This window comes from Falco peregrinus, unplaced genomic scaffold (assembly GCF_023634155.1).
Source record: "Falco peregrinus isolate bFalPer1 unplaced genomic scaffold, bFalPer1.pri scaffold_76, whole genome shotgun sequence".
Taxonomy (NCBI): Eukaryota; Metazoa; Chordata; class Aves; order Falconiformes; family Falconidae; genus Falco; species Falco peregrinus.
Window position 1 is genome coordinate 602253 of NW_026599635.1, and position 16590 is coordinate 618842.

Consider the following 16590-nt stretch of genomic DNA (forward strand, 5'->3'; position numbering starts at 1 on the left):
GGCTTGGGGTGCTATTGTAAAGATCATTGCTGCCCTACAGCACCTGAGTCAGTGCTTTGAAATGCTCACTGCTTTTTTTGCTCTTCCTGCCCAGGGCATGAACAGTCCCACCAGCAACACCAACACATCCAACAGCCGGAGGTCGGAGGTTGCCAAGGGGGTGGTCAAGACACGATCTGTAAGGAAGCACCCGGGCTCTGTTGCACGTTGCACAAAGGAAGATGAGCAAAAGCAGAGCAAGGTCACCCTGATGGATGCCCACCTGGCAGCGGCTGCACACCCCACAGACCTGGAAGAGGGGGAAACCAAAAATGAGGCCCAGAGTGACAGCAAGAACTTGGCCCTGAGGTTTAATATCTACGAGACACCGCAGAAGGAAGTTGCGCATATTTTGTCATCCTGGGACAGGTTCCCCCTGAACCACGAGGATGCACGGCACCCAGCAGAAGAGCAGCCCCAGCACGCATCCAGCCCCAGGAGCCGGAGGGACAGAGAGAAGGAGCATCAGGAGAGGCTGGAGAAAGAGCATCTGGCAGAACTGAAGGCTCTTGAGGATGCCAGAATACCTCTGCTGGAAGGGGAAGGTGCAAAAGGGTCAGCCAGAGGCCAGGGTGTCGGGGTGCCCTGCTTGGACATCCAGGTGCTGGGCTCAGAAGATGTGACTAGGAAGATCCTGGAGAGCAGCGAGCTGCCAGCGGCAGAGCAGGTAAAGCCCTGTGAGGCTCAGAGGCTGAGCCTGCCATGCTCCTGGGCCCCGGTGCATCGTGTCCCACCAGGTGACAATGGCACAGAGCCTTGTCCGGGCCACCGATGATGTTCCACAATGGCTCCACAGCAGCCCCATGGCTGCGGGAGGTTCTCACCATCCCTCAGCTGGGTGGGAAGCAGGAGTGCTCTCTGTACAAGCATCCCGTCTGTTGAGAGAATTTCCCAGCCTGGAAATCATTGCAAATGGTCCCAGGGCAGGGCAGCTCAGGTTTCCTTCAGCTGAGTCACTGCAGGGAGAGGTTTCTCTCTAGGTCCCACTTGTAGGTCCTGGCACTGCTCTGGAGCCTGCCCACTCCACTGGGCATGAAGCAGCACTGTGCCCCATATAAATAAACCCCCACCACATTGCCGAAAGCTCCGTGCCTTTAAGGAGTGAGTGTGAGGATGAAGGTGACAGGAGTACAAACAGGGTTTTCTCTTACGCTTTAGGTCCTGGATAGCCTTGGACTGGGTCCCTCCGGGCTTACCATCCCCCCTACTGCTTTCTACTCCGTGATCCACTACCCGGCAGAGCGGATGGCCCCTGCAGCAGAAGCCCTCAAGCACTTTGTCTTTGTTGTGCCAGAAGGCGCCACTGCAGAAGAAGACAAGAATGCTGCCGTAAGTCTCGTGGATGCCCCCGTTGTGCCCGAAGTGAAGGTGCCAGGGCAGGGGGGTGGGTGGGGAAGGATCACTGTGATGTCTGTAAGATGAGAATAACGGTTTAAAAAAACACCTCAAACCCTCGCCTTGCCTTGAGGTCCTGGCCAAGGAGAGTGTTGTAGGCAAAACTAGACCTGATGAGGAAGACCAAGTCCCTGGGCAGATGCGGTTGTTTATTTAGTGCTTCCCCTAATTGTTAACAAACCCACAGCTTGCTTTCCAGGAGGGGGATGTCTCGGGGCAGGTCTCACCTCTCTGTTTTCTCCCTCCCCTTGTGGCTCAGACCCCAGAGGAGCAGGTCGCCCCTGTGAGGAGCCAGTCGAGTGAGGAGAAAGCTGCGGGCAGCTGGGAGGCTGCGAGGGAGAAGCAGAGCTCCGGTCAGGGCAGGAGATGTCTCCAGGGGCTGGACAGGGAAGCACCCGTATCTTCTCCTGGGGCGCACCAAAGCGGCGAGGACATGGTCCCATCCCCGCCGAGACATGTCAGGTGAGCTGAGGGCTGAGGAGATCGCTCTGCTTCATGGCCACCCTGTCAAGTGAGGTCTGTCATCCCCAGCTCCTCAGGGCCCCTCTGTTGGTGCCTCCGTGGGATGGCGAGTCCACAGCCCTCCTCCTCGTCTTGTTTGCTCATTAGCCGTGTCTGAAGCCCTCTCTTTAACTGCCAGGCTGAGCAGCTGCCGGTGGATAGTGCCTGCCCGCGGCGAGGTGGAACTGAAGGTCCACTTCAGCTCCACGGTGCTGGGCCAGTTTGAGCAGACGCTGCGTTTCGAGATCCTGGGGACAAAGCGACTGTACCAGCTGCCCTGCAGGGGCACCTGCCTGTACCCCACCATCAGCCAAGACCCACGGTAAGGCTTGCCCCTGGGAGCCTCCCACGCTGCTCCCCCCTGGGCTCAGAGCCAGGGCTGCCCCTTGTACCCCGGTGACCTTCTGGCTCGGGCAGAGCGTGCTGCCTGAGCCGCCCAGCATCTTGTCCCATGCCTGGAGCTGGGAGTACTGGTACCGCAGCCACCAGTAAGGGTTACGGCTTTCTGACCAGGTTTTCTACTTGGAGCATCTCACAGGTCTTCATTCCCTGTTTTCTCTGCCCAGGCTGGTGTTTCCCCACCGAAGGAAGAGCAAGGCAGACAACGACATTGTCTTCAAGCAGTATGTCACGGAGACGGGTGTCTTCCACTTTGGACCGCTGCTGTGTGGGAAGTCAAGAGACTGGTACGTGCTCCCCGCCCTGAGCGAGCATCCTGATGCGCTGCCTGCGCAGCATGGGACGTTGGGATGGCACCTCCAGGGCCTCGTGCTGTCACGGACACGTCTGGGGACGAGCGGTCCCAGAGGCACAATTCAGGGCAGGCCCAGGTGGAGACCTGCCTGGGAGATGCAGGGGGCTGAAGGGCCACAGATGTGTGAACTTGAGCAGATGATGGGCAAGTGGGTCCTGGAGGAGCAGGGGAGAGACGGAGCTGATCTTCCTCCCTGGTGGGTGCCTTGGTGGCCAGAGCCGTGTGCTGCTTCCAGCCTGAAGGTCACTTGGAGCAGCTTGTGTCTCCCCGCCACATCTCAGCTTCGCCACCTACGAAATGAACTTTATGGTGTTTTTTAAAAGTGCTTTGAGCTCTACAGGTGGACTGAACAAGTAATTATTCTGCTGATGGTTTTGTAAAACATTCATCCGTTTGCAATATTAGTAAGGCCTTATGATTCGACCTGCCGATATGGGGGCGTGGGGGATCTGCAGAGGAATGAAAATGGAAATTCTGTTTCCCCGTCCTCAATGCTGGACAAAGTCTGCCTGAAAAAGTTGCCATTGTAGCTGCTGGCGCATTTCTATTTTTTACATAGCTTTTTTTTTCAATATTAGAAATTAAGTTCTCCTCTTCATGGGAGCTCTGGAGAGCTAGTGGTATTTTGACAACCCAAGCAAATGAAATCAAAACAGTTCAAAAACCAAAAGAGGATCTTTAGCCAGGCTGCTGCATGGCCTTGGGTTTCTGTTTGTGCTTTTTAACCCTTTAACTCCCAAATCTGCTCCATACCCGAGGGAAGGGACGTTTTTTAAATTCAGCATTCCTCTTGGGAATGAATCCTCTCTATTTCCTTCCCTCAGACTTTGAGCTAACCTGTGAAATACAAGGCAATCTCGTGACTGTTTTGGAAGACAAAAGCTAAACTATTTTTAAAAGCTCTTTCCAAGAGCATTTCTTTGTACCCTGCAGGGAAGGAAGCCCAGCAAAGAAAGGGGGAGAAGCCACGTGCCTGCAGTACCTCTGTTTTTCCAGGCATCTTTGAATTTCTAATTTGTAAAATGCTCTTTAAGTGGCCTGTGCATCATCACGCGTCTGGGCTGGAGGCACCAAGTACAGGGGTGGACATCAAAGTAACGCAAGGATGGACACACATAGCATCCAGTGTGCCCCTGAAAATGATGCTTTTTCTTGGCCTGCTTGTTGGTACATGGTCTTGCAGTGCAGCCTCCCGCTGCCAGGACATGGCGCTTTCCTTGGTGTGGGATGAAGGCGACGGTCTCCTCTGCAGCCTTTTCCCCTTTTGTGGACAGGTACAAGGCACTGGACTGTCCCAGCAACTGTGAGACGATAACCATCCTCAACGTCACCCCCTTGGAAGTAGAGGCGCGTTTCTCCTTTGAGCGCGATCTCAAGGCGGACACGTTCCTTGTAGAACCTCCCAGCCTGAGGCTGAAACCGAATGAGAAGCAGGTAGGGGACAGCAGGTAGGGCAGGCACTGGTGTAAGTGCCCAGGAGCCATTCCTCCTGCTCACTGAGTGCTCTTCTGTATTTCTTGTTTCGGGGACGGGGCTAGAAGCTGAGCATTTGGGCGTACCCCACTTCAGCTGGTCTGGTGGAAGACAAGCTCGTCTGCCGCATTAAGGAGAACCCAGAGCCGGTGGTCTTCCCCCTGTGCTGCCAGGGGGTGAAGGTGGAGCTGAGGGTCAGCCCCAAGCACGTGCATTTCAACAGGCTGCTTCTGCACAGGTCAGTCATCCCACGGCCCCTCTGCTGGGGACGGGTGCTGTCGGTGAGCTCCCCTTCAGCCTCTCTGGCTGGCTGCATGGCCCTTCAGGCTGGATGTTGGGCTGGCGTCCCTCTTTCTGCCAGCAGTTCCCGGTCTCTTGCTCACCGTTCCTTGCTGGCTTGGTTCTCCCAGGACAGCCGCAAGCTCTGTAGCCCCCAGCAACGTGGTGCAATGGGCATCTTGATTCATTTGTATCTCGTCTGCTGGTTCGGAGAGCAGGGCAGTTGCTCCTCCTTATGTCCCTTCTGTTGGATACACCGTTAGCACCCAGCCCTTCCCCAGGACCTCACCTCTGAGACTTGTGACACAGAGAAAACATTTAACTAATGTTATGGATACTATAAATACTGGATGTGTATAGATAAAGATATATATATAAACTAATGCATAGGGCTGCTCCAAGATGCATTCAGTTGCAAGGCCTATCCTGACCATCGAGCAGCTGGTGCAGGGTGTCTTTCTGCCTCTGCAGGGAGGACAGCAAGACCCTGGTCCTGCAAAACAGCACCCTGCTGCCTGTGGCCTGGCAGCTCTGTGGGCTGGAAAACCTGGGCGAGGACTTCTCCGTGTCACAACGCGAGGGCATCGTGGCTCCGCGCATGGAGTTTGACGTGCATCTGTATTTCAAGCCCACAAAGGCTCTCAACATTGAGAAGAAGATCCGACTGGAGGTGAGGGGGGGACTGTGCCCTCCCTGGCAGGGCAACGAGATCTTTGGGGTGGAGGCTGTGCTTGAAGGGTTCCCTGCCAAGAGGGGGACAAAGGATGAGGCTTCCTGAGGTTCCTTTCTACCCGCATCGCCGGGGGGGCAGGCCCTTAGCAGCAAGGAACTTGCTCTTATAGCTGAGCTTCAGGGGGCATGTGTGCTGCCGGGCCAGGAAGAGCTGCACCTGAGGGACACAAGGCTGCCGTGACCCCAACTTCTGCTGCCTCAGCCTGGGTTCACCAGAGCACATGGTGCATCCCTGAGCATCTGCGTCAGCCCAGACAACCAGGCGCTGTGTCCTGAGCGCACGATACAGCCACCTTGCCGCTGTGCGTGGTTGAATGCTGTTGTTTGGTTGTCCAGACCTCGGCGTGCTCCCTGCGCCCATGCTGGAGCCTGTCCGGGGCTCTTAATGGAGAGCAACAAGCTGTCACCCTGGGGTTTTGTTCCCCGTGGTTTGGGGGCTGCACTTCAGTGAGGATGCTGGGCGATTGAAGAGGAGAGGGTTGACGGTCAATGCCACCTGCTCTGGGACACCTCATAATTCTTGAGGTTGTTTTTCCATCGCTGTGTCTCCCCGGGTGCTTCCGCGGCAGCACTCCCTGCTGAAGGAGTGCCGAGCTGGGCTGGTAGGGCTTCTTACTGCAGCAGCATCCCGCTGGGTCAGCCCGTGAGATGAGCAGGTTGGGAGAGTTTGGGAATCCACAAGTGCTTGTCAAGCAGGGGAGGCCATGGTGGAAGCAGCCAGCAGAGACAAGGACTCGTACGTTGTCTACCAAAAGAATTTAAGAGAACGGTCTAAGCAGTGTTCGTTTCTCACTGCCTCAGGTTTCAGATGCAGAAAACATCCTGGGGATTGTCCAGACTGAAAATATCCTCATTTCTGCAGAGGGCTATGATGTTGCTCCAATCATCGACATTCCTAAAGGTCAGTGGATGCCCCAAAACAAAGCAGTCTGGGTGTGTTGCCTTGCCTTGGCAGGTGAGCAACCAAAGCGCTTGGGGTGGGGTAGCATGCCAGCGTGGCCCGGTCACATAAAGCGCGTATCCTGCAAGTTGAGTGGAGTGAAGGGCTGTCAGGGCACAGCCAGCCTCGAGTCTCTCGCCCCTGAGCTTTGCAGTGTGCAGGTTGGTCTGGGGGCTTAGAAACAACAGCGATGTGAGCGAGCAATTGGCAGCTCCTGAGGGCTCAGCAGGGCGCATAAAGTTGTCGGATCAGTGCTTGGAAGCAAGAAGACAGAAACCCAGCTCCTCACCTGCTAAACCCTGCAGATACTCTCCGAGTAGGAAGAGCAAGGGCAGCAAAGTAGCTAAAGAAAATTTCCAGGAACGGAAACTTGCTGAGAAGGGTTTTGGGCTGCCTGAGAACTCCAAGTGTCATAGAACAGTTTGGGTTGGAAAGGACCTCAAAGATTGTCTTGTCCCAACCCCCCTGCCATGGGCAGGAACACCTTCCGCTAGTCCAGGTTGCCCCAAGCCCCGTCCAACCTGGCCTTGAATGGGGCAGCCACAGCTGCTCGGGCAGCCTCTGCCAGTGCCTCGCCGCCCTCACAGTGAAGAATTTCTTCCCAACAGCTAATGTAATTCTCCCCTCCTCCAGTTCAAAGCCATTGCCCCCTGTCCTGTCACTACAGCCCCCCAGGGAACACCTGTCCCCACCTTTCTTATAAGCCCCATTTCAGTATTGAGAGGCCAATTGAAATTGGCCTGGAAGTGTTGAAATATCTGTCTTGTCACTTGGTGTGGTCTGTAGCAGCTCGCTAATACTCCCCATTTCTTGCCTGGCTCTGCGGGTTTTCTGCAGGTGCAGGTGGCACCATGGATTTTGGAGTCCTGAAAGTCCTGGATGATGCAAAGCAAGTGCTGACTCTGAGGAACAAGGGGAAGTACGAGATTGCGTACAGGTGGGTCCAGCTGCCTGGTCTGTGAACGTGTGGTGCCACCATCTGCCCAGGCCTGCCTTCTCCTCCTGCCCATGGCTAGAACCGCTTCCCGTGCTGGCTGCCTCGTGGTCTGGTTAAATAAAAAGCCCGGGCTCCCTAATCTCAAAGACTTTAAGGGAGGATGCAGCCCCACACCAGCAGTCCTTCACAGCTGAGCAGGAACCAGAAGGAGAGACCCTGAAATTGAAGCCACTCACTGCTGAGATCCATTGCCTTCCTCTGAGGGGCAGCTCCTTTCTCTTTATGACTCTTTAAAGGAGGGGATGAGAAAATTGGGTGTCGAGGTTAGTTTGCAACACTCATGATGGTCTGCACTCTGTCAAGATCTGAGATTCCCCAAGCAGAGCTGGACTCTTTCCCTTTTAATTTTTTTATGGTCTTATGTCAAGTCCTGGCTGTGCTGGCGGCACTTGTACTTTTAACTGCAGAGGTCTTTGTTCCTTCCCTTTCTCCCCAGTTTCCAGCTGAAAGCTGCAGGCACCACCATACCAGACCTGGCAAGCCACTTCACTATCCAGCCGCAGAAGGGCCTGCTGGCTGCCTCCGGGCGCCCTGTGCAGGTCCAGGTGTTCTTCCACCCCAAGACAGAAGTGAATATCGAGGACAAACCCATCCTGCACTACCAGGTGAGCTGCCCCAGCCAGGCAGTGGTGGCACAGCACGTCTTGGGAGCGTGAGCAGGACAGGTGCCTTCTGGAAGGAGGGCTTTAGCTGGGTAATTCTCGTAGGTGACAGCAATGTCTCAGAAAACATTTGTGATGCTTCCTAAGCGGAGCTGAAAGTCTGGCTCCGGAGGAGGCGTTGAAACAGGGAGGATGAGCTGGTGGGGACCTGGGGTGGGATCAGGGAACAGAGTCAGAGGCTGGCCTCTTTGCTGGTTTTACCAAGCCCTCCTCTGGTTGCAGGTGATGGAGCCCAGCATCTGCGGAGGAGGCGAGACCGTCGCCGTCATCCCAGTGAGGGTGTCGGCGAAAGCTGTGTTCAGCAAGTACAGCATTCACCCCGCCTCGCTCATCAACTTCGGTGCCATGGTGAAGGGCAGCAGGAAAACCTGCACCTTCATGCTGGAGAACAAAGGCAGCCTTGACTTTAAATTCCTCATCTACCAAGCAGACCAGGACGCATCCCGATTGCAAGAGAAAAGGTGAGAGAAGACCTGCATCACCTGCCCTGCCTGAGGAGGCACGACAGCATGGCTGGTGTGTGACAGGCAGCCCAGACACCTGGGTTATTGTCCAGTTCACGTCACCTGCTTGTGAACAGGGAGTGGAAAAATGCCTCAGTGTCCCCGTGTGTCGGGCAAAGCTGGTGATACAGCTGAGCTGTCCGTAAGCTGCAGGAGGTGCCGCCGGGGGCTGCGAGGGGCAGGGAGGCTTTCCTCGGTGGGGAGGGGAAGGTCAGCTTTGGCTTCAGAGGAAGACGGGGTGCGGGCTCAGCATGATGGATGTTTCTGCTTTCTCCTCTTAGTGGATGTCAAATGAAATCTGCCCACTCTGGCAAGAGTGAGAACTTACACCAAAGGACTTCCTCAGCCAAGAAAAGCAAGCGCTCGCTGCAGAAGGTTGCCAACCCCTTCATGCAGGTGGGTGGCTCCCACTCCCCAAGACACACTGCTGTGGGTGCTGTGGGAGGACGCTGATGGGGACTCATCACCGTGGGATGGGACATGGTCTGCACGATGGAGGTCCGTCATCTCCCAGCCACAAGCAGAGGCAGGAGCTGCTCAGTTGCACTGACAGTCCCATGCTCTGGCTCAGACTTGGAGTTGTGGGGTCAAGAGAGAGGAGCAGGTCCCGTGTTTGGTGGCTGCTAGCCAAAATAGGTCTGTGAATACCACAGATGTGGGCACGTTCCTGTTTGAAGTCCCACTCCATAGATACCAGATGACCTTGTGTTTTCATCTTCCCAGTCCCCTCTCTTCCCTCCCGTCACTTCTCACAGTTATTTCTGCTCTCCTGTTTTACCCCTGAGGCTGGAGGATCCCAGCTAGCACCTTCACCTTTTACACCCAAACTCCTTCCTCTGTGCCAGCCAGGACAGGCCTGCAGCTCCTCCTGGCTTGTCCCTCTCCTCCTGGCTTGTCCCTCTCCTCCTGGGGCTGCCTCTGGGCCGTGGAGTCATCCCTCCCTGCCCTGGGACGGGGGGCTCGGCCTGGCTGGAGGTTGAGGAGTCGCGTACTCCTTGCTGGGGATGCTCAAGGCTGGGCTGCTGGACATCAGCCTCTCCTGGGACTCTTTCTGCAGGCTCGCATCACTCTAGGCACGTTCACGGTGTACCCTGGCTTTGGTTCCATCCCTCCTGGGGGCCAGCAGATGATCACGGTGGATTGCTCTGCGGAATCACTGGGGATGTGCGAGGAGCACCTGCGCATCGATATCAGTGACAGAGACCCCCAGGACAATCCCCTCGGCATCCCCTATACCCTGCTGGCTGAGTCCTGCCTCCCAGGTACGCCCCGTCCACAGGTTCCCGCAGCCAGACCTGCTGCTGGTCAGCACCTAAACTTACTGCTTGGTTAGAGAGGCGCCCTGACCTTGAAGCTAAACCCTAAAATCCTCAGAGGTTCCAGTTCTTTTCAAGTCAGCCAGCGGGGAGAGGCTGGGAGGGATGCATGGAAGGATAAAAGGAAAGCAATACTCCTTGACTGGGACTGAGCTCCATCCTCGCAGCCGACTCCCTGCCCAAGGCTGGGTTTTGCAGTGACCTGGGCAAAAAGGGTTTATCAAGCCTTCCGAGAGGCCAGCAGGGTCCCGAGAAATTCATCAGGAATTCAGCATTCAGCCCTCCCTCTGCTCTGCTCGCAGCATTTGTGGTTGATGACATCGAGTCCATCTTTGAGGAGCATCGAATCTGCAGCAACGTCAACCTCTGCCAGACCCCGCAGACGGTGCGAGACAAGGGTGTGTATGTCAGAGATGAGAACAAGTTTATCTTCACCGACGTTCGGGTTGGGCACCGGGCCACAGCTCGCTTCAAGATCCACAATGTCAACAAAGTCCCCTGCAGTGTGGTCCTTTCCATCAAACCCATCGCCGGTGAGGTAAGAACAAGAGGCCAGGGTGACCGTTGCTCTTTACAGGCTGCGCTGCCTTGTTCTCCAGACTCGCTGCTTCCTCTTGCCCGCACTAGTCCAGCTCCGTGCAGGTCAGGCTGCAGGGGGGAGCAGCAGTGCCAGGGTGGCAGTTCTGAATTTGGCACGTCTGGAGCAAGGCTTTGGCTCGCCGCTCTGGGTCTTTGGTGGGAGACCCAAACCCTTCTGCACATCTCTTGGAAGCCCGCTCGGAGGGGGCCTTTACTGGCCTGACGTGCCTGGGCTCAAAGCAGACCATTCCCTCAGGCTCCCTGGCCTTTTCCTTCTCTTTAAAGGCCAGTTTGAGGTTAGTCGCGGGGTTTCCGTGCAGTGCCCCCCTCCCTTGTGTGCTGGGGTGGCTGCCCAGTGCTCAAAGCCAGCTTTTGCGCTCCTGGGCTCCCTGTGCAAGGTCAGCACCGCTTTGGAGTCACCCCCTGCGATGGAAGGAGCCTGCCCAGGGCAAGCAGGAAGGGAGACACGCTGTCTGGGGCTGTTCCCGGTGACGCATATAAGAATAAGACTGCGTAAGAAACACCGAAGGGTGTTTCCTCCTAACAGGGCTCTGTGGGTTCCCCCAAGTTTCACAGCCCCATCAGGGACATTTTCAAGGTGGATCCCGTTCGGATGTGCGTGCCCAGCTGCTCCCACGCCTTTGCTACGGTGACCTTCACTCCACAGATGATGCGGAGCTACCAGTGCACTTTTGAGGCTTCCCTCGATGTCCTGGCGAGGTAACTCCCCCTGTGAAATCTGGGCGGGGGGACCTGCCTGATGGCTGCCCCTCCTCTGGGAGGACCCCGACCTCTTGTTAACCCTGATGCTCTCGGTAGCCTTAGGCAGAGTGCTTGGCATTAGAGAATAGAGGAGGCGGTAACTACTAGACAGAGTAGAAGGAGAAGGGGTTATAGCTTAGCCTCGAGTGACTGTGAAGACAGTGCAGCATTTGGCAGCCAACTGGGAGTTAGTGAATCCGAAAGAAATGGAGATGTGCAACAGTTGAGCTGGGGCTTTCCAAGGACAAAGGTTTAGATGAAGCCGTTTCTGTGCCAGCCAGCCAGCGTGCGTTATTTCCTCCTTGTTTCTGTTAAAATGAGATGATTGTATGTGATTACCTGGGGTACGTTAAGCTATTCTCTGTCAAAGGAGCGACTGGAGCCCTTCTAAAAGAGGAGCCCAGTTCCCCTGTCCTGGGACGTGTGTACCAGGGCCCTGACCGGCTCTTCCCCAGCCGTTTAGTGGCTGAGTCAGGACAAGTCAGCTTTCTGCTCTAGTACGCAATTCCTTTTTTAGCGTCCTTGGAAATAATCATTACTGATGGTGCTATTTATTTTTCCCTTCTTGCTTTTATACGATTTCCATGCTGCGCTCGTGCTTTTTGCATGTGTCTCATATCATCGCAGCCAGTGAATTTGCCATGTCTCACCTGTCGCCTCATTATTTACCTGCTGTGCTGCATGATTCGATTCAGTGACATGTTCTTTAACTGCTACTCTGGAAGGCTCTGGCTCTTCAGAGCTCTTGTGAATGGCCCTGATCGGACTGGGAGGAGGGGGGTGGAGGAGACCTGTGTCGTGGGGTACAGGAGCACCAGCCAGGGGAAATGCAGTGGGTGGCCCCTGCTTTGTTGCTTGCCAGGTGGGAAATTGGTTAGTGCCGGCCGTCATGATTTCTCCTCTGCCTTTCCTGCAGCCCTGCAGCAATTAAAGCGCAAAGCCTGACCTTCCGTGTCAGTGGAGATGGGACTCTGCCTCGGGTGACAGTCCTGCGCCCGGTACTTCACAGTAAGAGAGGGAACCCTCTGCTGGTCTTTAAGAAGCTGTTGCTGGGTGATTCACAAAAACTCCCTCTGGTCCTTCGTAATGGTGGCACCCTACCTGTCCAGGTGAGGACCTGCTGAGGGAATGCTCTGGTCTGGGAACAAGTGCTTGGCTCGTGGAGAAAAGGTCCCAGGAAGCATGGCAGACCTGGAAACAGCTCTCAGAAATTCTTTTTAAGCAAATGACTGACTTGTAATTTCCAGGAAGAGAGTTCCTCTTGGAAATGCGATTTTTCTGACCAGCCTATCCTTTTCAGTTAAATACAACGCAAGAAAGTTGGTGGGGTGTTTTCCCCCCATCTCTCTTCTCACGCTTTGATTCTCGGGTGGGCACGTGTGATGTCCTAGTTGCATTAGATTGTATTTGATCCCATTTTACTACACTTTAATGAAAAATTCTGTTCATTACTTTTGTATCCCAACGCCTCTGAACACTTCTTTTTTCTGTCTAGTTTTATTTGAACTTTGTAAGTTTAGCTACGAGCTGTGTTTGAAGCGGGGAAGCATGCTGGATGCCCCGTGCTGGACCAGCACCAGTACGGTGCCAACCCACGTGTCACCCTGTACCCACACCAGTGTGGTTGTGCTCTGTGTTCCTTTTTCTCAGTTGATGATAGACCTGTTGGATGAAGCGGGAGTTTTCTTCTTGAAAGCCAGGCCCACCACACAGTGCGTCTACCAAGCTGGGGGCGTGAAGGAGGACTCTCCTGCAGCAGGTAAATCCAGTAAGCGTGAAGCGTGGTCATCCACACAGGGGAGAAATGTGTGCCCTGCTCTTGGCTTGGCCAAGCAGCCGCCAAATGTTAGATGTTGTTTCTTTGCTGGGGCTCTCTGTACCCCCAGCTTTTCATGTGGACTCTGCGCAGGGCTTCCTCCTAGAAAGTGGTTGGAAGTTTTTTCTGTTCCTCTGGACATGGTGGGTTGAGTTGCGGGGGGCTATCACCACTTCAGCGGACCATCTGAGGTCTTTGCTGCGTGTGAGAGTAGCAGCCTGAATGGAGGCAGCCCCTGAGCCCACAGCCAGCCAACAGAAGCCAAACCCATTCTTTGGCTCAGCTTTACGTGTGGCAGGAGCTGACTGACTGCAGTTTGAGTGAGCGCTGGGTGTTAACCTGTGTTTAAGTCACTTCAGCAGTGATACGCGTGGTGCTGTCGTAGCCTTGTGAACATAGGAGGAGGGTCTGGCACCATTGGTGGGAGAACCTGTGCTTGGAGGCAGCTGGGTTTCAGCCCCTTACGCCCCACGGAAATATTTCAGCGGTACAGCTGTATCACTTGTCGCTGATTCCATTGCTGTGCAGAGAGAAAGCCTCACACCGCTCTCCTGGTCCTGCTCCGTGGGGAATTAGCAGAGTTTGACGTGCTTTTCAAACCCACCCTGGCCCAACGTGTGGAAGGCAGGATCCACCTGTCAGTGGTGAACAACCCGTATGAGGAGACCGACATTCAGCTGGTGGGCGAAGGCTACGAGGATGACTTCACGCTAGATAACATCCACGGACTGGTGGCAGACAGTGAGGAGGAGGAGAATGCTGAGGGCAATCTAGAGGAAGACGTAATTGAGGGTAAGAGAGGAAAGGCTGCCCAGGTGGATCAAGGAACAGGAAAACAGACGTTTCTGCTCACCCTGTGCCGCGCACCTGTGGTCCAGCTTCAGCAGCCAGATCCTGCTGCCTTTTGTAGCCTGCAGAGGCTTAAGAGGCAGCTTGAGAGCAGAAGAGAAGATCTTCTGTCAAGGGAGAAGCTTGCAGGCTAGCAGGGAAGGGTCAGAGATACCCGCGTTCAGCTGAGTATCCCCAAAAGGAGGGCTGCCAGCCCATGGTATGCTGTGGAGATGAAGCCTGTGCCTAATGATTTGTGCCCTCGATATACGCAGCCTGTGCTGTCACCCCCTGACCTGGCGGTCTGGGAGCGTGCTGGCTCTGTGCAGAGGGGCAGTGCATGCTGTGCTGCGTGGCTCTGCACAGCCACAGCCACGGGTTTAGGGATGTGGCAGGGCGCTTCCATGGAAGCGGGAGGATGGGGAACTGCGTCTCCCCAGGGAGGAAGGCTTGGAGCAAGGAAGAGTTGGCCACGCCTGTCTCTGTGGATGTGAGGGGGGTGGATGGACCTCAGGCACACTGAGACCTCCTGCTCTCATTCCTAGCAGCTGCCAGAGTGAACCACATCCCGTTCGGGGACTGTCACATCGGGAAACCCTACAGCGTGACCTTCACCATCACCAACCGCAGCAGGACGGAGGCGATGCGGTTTGAGTGGCTGGCAGACACCCCATTTCACTTCTCCCCCAAGGTGAGTTTGGATGGCTCTGCCTTTTCCCATTGCTCCAGCCCTGCCCGGCGGGTTCCCAGGAGCTGGCAGGGAGTCACCACGTACCGGTGAGAGCCTGTTTCAGTGCTACAAAGGAGCTGCAATCCCTGGCTTAGCTGGCACGGGGCTGTCAACCCCACAGAAAAGGCTCAGTGTTACGGGAGGTGGCATCTTTTGTATTTTCCTCTGTCAAACCTCAGATGAATACACGGTAAGAGGCAGATTCCTGGCACAGCTGCTCACCACATTGATCTCTTTGCTGTCAGTCCTGCCCTTGCTAGTGATTCCAGTTAGGTCTTGGCTCTCTGGTTCTCCCTAGGTGGGACACCTCCATGCTGGCTGTGCTAAGGCCATCACAGTGACCTTGAAATCGGATGTCGCAGTCACCTTCAAAATGCACCCTGTGAAGTGCAAGGTGGCTAGGATCACCTTCCCGCTGCCACCGGAGCAGATTAAAGACTGGGATGACTGCCTGCGCACCATCAAGTGGGTGGATACCACCATGAGGGGCCCAGGAGCCACGTGGCCTGTGAAGGAGAAGGTAAGAAATGCAAACAGGAAAAGCTAACGGAGCTGCTACAAAAAAACCCTGGCAGGCCACCATCTCTGCTGGCTGAGCAGCTCCTGCATCCTCCTGACGTTTAATCCATCCGTGAGGTTCACCCGCAGTGCGTTTTGGGGGAGAGGCAGATGCAGTGACCTGTGACACGAGCACAAAATGGGGAGGTCTTTTGACAAGACACGTTTAGCCACATGCAAACTACCGGTCTCTGCCAAAAGCTGAAGTGTTGCAACCTGTTTGAACGGGAGGGCACATTTTACGATTTTATCACGTTTTGTGGTGTTAAAATTTCTTCATCGAATTCAGTGCCTTTTCACTAACAAGGAGTTTAAGGCGCTGCACTCTGACTCTTGTTTTGGAGTGGAGAGCCACACTAGTGCTCTTGTGTGTGCGCTGGCCAGCCCACCGGCACATGGTGGGTGAGCTGTCAGCTCTGCCTACACCGATAGCAGAGATTTTGGTGGTGGTGCCCATGTTGTGTGGGATGTCTCATTGTGGAGCAGCCCGGGCGCTGCGTGGCAGTCGTGCAGCAGTCTGGAGAAGCATCGCTCCAGAAACTGCCACACACACGTACCTGGAGTGACGGTTCCTCCCTAGTTTCTGAGCCTTTTTAAGACCTGTAAACCACACTTCTTCCCCGTCAGCAGCAGCACTCGGAGGCTTTCCTAGTGAGTTCGTCCCCATTCCAAAATGCCCGTCCCCAGCCCTCACCAGCGTGGCTGTTGCCCCACACATGGTGTCTGGAAAGCACCTCCCGCTAAGACAAGAGGGAAAAGGTGCTTTCTGGTTTTGTTCAGTCTTGGGGTTCTCCATCCACAGACCTCCCACAGGGGAACTTAATCGTAATTTAGAGGCCTGCTGGATCTGTAGCGGGCCATGAAAAAGGTCTGACACTCTACAGGGTTGAAACACAGGGAGAGGTACCTATGACCCAGTCATTGTCCCCATGGGTGTACTCTCAGTCATGGTGGTGATTATGGTGTTCAGTCGGTAGAAACAAACACTGTAATGGAAGGGTTAAATGTTGTCACCTTCCCGGGGAAATAAATGGGAATGGTCCTTTCTAGCCCCTGTACGTGGCTGATCTTGGAGGCCAAAAGCCTCCTCTTGCTCAGCCGGGCTTTCTAGGCTCTGCTCAGTGATTCTTCCCTTTCCTGTTTGGAGGTGATCGAGACAGACCCAGAACCAGCTCACACTGTCCTGGAGGAGAGCAGCCGTGAGGTGGAGCTTTGCCTCAGTGCTGTTGTCGACTACGCTGAGCTCAAGCTGGATATGGACACGATTCAGTTCAAGGAGACCTTGCTCTTCCAGATGAGGACATTCACGTGAGAGCCAGAGGCCAGGCAGGGACCCGTGCGTGGGAGCTGCCTTTGCCCAGGGCTGACCTGGTGCCTGCTTCGCCGGAGCCGCGCCGTGCTCTCTGGTGGCCTCTGCTTCTCCTTCCACTCGTGGTCTGGCGAAAATAAAGGCAATAAAGTGCCAATAAAGGCAAAAAATAAAACACTGACGTGTTTATTGCTTGGCCACTTAATAAACCTCTTCTAATTTCTAACTGGGTGATTAGCCCTGGCGGGGGTGGGGAGCAGGGGTGTGTGTGCTGCTGCCTGCTGGTTCTGAGGTTTCAGCTTCCACACATCCTGGGCGCCTGGAGGTGCCTCACATGTGGACTCGAGTCCCTTCTAGGGGTTTGCGTTCAGTCTCACCTGCTGTTCTTCTCTTTAAACAAGTCATGTATTGTTTCAT

General features: G+C 55.1%; 1 pseudogene; it reads left to right on the forward strand.

Annotated features, from left to right (window-relative positions):
• LOC129783627 (hydrocephalus-inducing protein homolog) overlaps positions 1–16348 on the forward strand; it is a 70620-nt pseudogene extending 54272 nt beyond the window's left edge.
• Positions 16349–16590: the final 242 nt, after the last annotated feature.